This window comes from Octopus bimaculoides, chromosome 13 (assembly GCF_001194135.2).
Source record: "Octopus bimaculoides isolate UCB-OBI-ISO-001 chromosome 13, ASM119413v2, whole genome shotgun sequence".
NCBI lineage: Eukaryota > Metazoa > Mollusca > Cephalopoda > Octopoda > Octopodidae > Octopus > Octopus bimaculoides.
Genome location: NC_068993.1, coordinates 51,880,540 through 51,883,605, shown reverse-complemented (window position 1 = coordinate 51,883,605; position 3,066 = coordinate 51,880,540).

The window sequence follows — 3,066 nt, the reverse complement described above, 5'->3', positions numbered from 1 at the left end:
TATATATATATATATATATATATGAACGGCTTCTTTCTGTCTACCAAATCCACTCACAAAGCTTTGGTCGGCCTAGTAGAAGACACTTGTCCAAGGTGCCACGCAGTGGACTGAACTCGGAACCACTCTGTCACACTTCAACAAAGAATGTCAAAAGAGTAAAACAACAATATTAATACAAGGCAAAGAGAGGATTTTAAACCGACCATTAACCATTTATTCATAAGAAGATGAATTTACTCTTCTCCCACTTCGCTATAACCTCATTAACAGTTATTATAATTGAAACCACCAATGTCTATAATTATTCCGAACAAAATATAAAGAAAGCGTCTACTGTTTAGCTATAGAAGACTTAGAACTACTTACAAGGAACAAAACTTATGTGAAAAGACACTCAAACTTGTCCATGAGTTTAACCAGACAAGTATATAAATACTTCAAATACTGAATTCAGACAATTAAACAATAACCACTCGTAGAATTATAAAGGTGTTGTTGAAACTGGTAAAACAGAACACCCAGGAATGGAGGACGTTTGCAAAGAATGTTATGAAAGCGGTGGATAACTATTTAAAATCGAACACATTAACAAGGTTATGACACTTGTATGTATAGACGTAGAGTAGGTATTTCTTCTATAAACTATTGCTTCACACACACGCGCGCGCGCATGCACACACATACACATTTATGCATATATATTCGTATACAAATGTTTTAATGAATTAATGCTATATCTATGTTAGTGAATTTCTGAACGTTTGCCATCAGAAGATAACTAAAATTGTACAACGACAAATGAGTCGGTCGAAGCTAAGACACAGTGAGAGGTTGAAAGAATCAGAAAAAGAAAACAGAAGCAAATCTGAAGACTTGTGAAGCATAAAGAAAGAAACGTATATTATACACAACGGTAAGGCACTAACATCATATTATATTATGGAATTTGGAAATTAATCTATTAGATGACGAAACAATCGTCAAGAGATTCGATGTTGCCAAAACCAAACGCATGAGCTAAATCTAATTACATCCTCCTAAGAACAATATCAACGATAAGTTCTGTGTGGGAGACAACGCTAATAATTCTTTTATTCAGATCATAAGCGTTGAATCCAATTTATAAATGTTCTCTCCCATAGGACAGTTGCCAACGTCAGTCAATGAACGGCTCACACTGACGAAAGCAGCATGAGTTTACAACGAGTTAATTACAGAGGGCGTTGCATTGTGTTTAGCTGCTGTGATTTCAATTTGACTAACTGCTTTGTTTTCAGCTATTAGAGATTTTGATGGTAAGTAAGGAAGGGTTGTCTTAAGACGGAACGGACTGGCTGAAATACTATCTAAAATGTCTTCCCAGTATATCATGGAATGTGTAGTGTGTGTGTGTGTGTGTGTGTGTGTGTGTGTGTGTGTGTGTGTGTGTGTGTGTGTGTGTGTGTGTGTGTGTGTATGTGTGTGTGTGTGTATGTGTGTGTGTGTTGGGGTGTGTGTACACTCTTGGTTATCTTCAAAATTATATATGCAGCTCGGTGATGTGATGTTATCTAATAGAATTTGCTTAGTGAGTCGAAGTTGGAGCGGAAATATTTTAAAAGGTTATGACTTTATATTGTTATTGTTGTTAGCTTTAACTAATTTAAATAATAAAGCAAAGATAAAGACACATGGCGGAACAGTAAACCAAGATATGGACAAATGGCGGAACAATAAGCCAAGATATAGATGAATGGCGGAACAGTAAGCCAAGATATAGATAAATGGCTGAAGGAGATTGAATGCCCGGTAGAGCTCCTACAGAAAGTTTGTCTCTTAGGGGCTGCAAGGATTATCAAGAGGGTTCTAAGCACTTGAAGGATTGCTGAAAACTTGTGGATACCTAAGGTTGCAGTTAGTAAACCCACTGATCACATAAATCCTACCAGGAATAAGACCAAATCCGAACCAAACCAAAATAATGATAATAATAATAATAATAATAATAATAATAATAATAATAATAATAATAATCCTTTCTGCTAAAGGCCTGAAATTTTGTGGGTGGGGACTAGCCGATAACATCGACTCCAGTGTTTCACTGGTACTTAATTTATCGACCCCGAAAAGATAAAATGTAAAGGATGAAAAGCAAAGTCGACCTCAGAACGTAAAGACGGACGAAATGCCGCTAAATTATTAATATTGTCGTTGTTGTTCTTGTTATGATAATAATAATAATTATTAACAACAACAACAACAACAACGATGATGATGATGATGATGATGATGATGATGATGATGATGGTGCTGATATTGATGATGATGCAAAGGACGATGGTGAGGAGTTCTTTCATTGACCACCGGGAATAAGATGATGAGTACATTGCAAAAATTGTTCACAATTTATGGGTGCGGGGTTACATAAAAAATATAAGGGAGAGGAAGACTCGCAGAGTCTGATATTAGTTTTGTCCATTCTCCCACGGTATGTTCACTACTTTCACCCACCCACCGGCAGATTTCCTGCAGGTCTCTGTTTACTTCACAAATCTATCTACCCTCCTCACGTAGCATTTAAAGTAGCTGACGAATGCTTGGGCTTAGAACAAAATGTCTGCCACTTTTCAGTCTCTGCCCATCAACGTTCTCTAGATGTGAGAAATGTCCTTGAATCTTAACCAGAAAGTTCCAGGTATGTCCGCTTAATCATCATCAACGCCCAGATTTTCCCGGAGGACAACGTTACAGGTATTCGCCATTAACCCTCTATAAGACTTAACACATTAACTGCTACATTTACCACCGGTTGCTCATCTCAAACTTCACACAAACGCCTTGCGAGGGGCTACTGAGAAGTTCTTCGCTTTAAGAGTAAAGCGAAAGGCCTAGGTGGCGACTCAAACTTCTGAGTTCTTTTACAGGGCTTTGAAAAACTGAAAGACGGCTGCAATACGAGTGTAGGCCCGAGAGGGGAATATGTTGAATAAAATCATAATTAACTGATCCATCTGTATTTTCTTTCATTGTATTGTCTTCAGCAAACCTTCGTATGCATCACCATGTATATATATATATATGCAT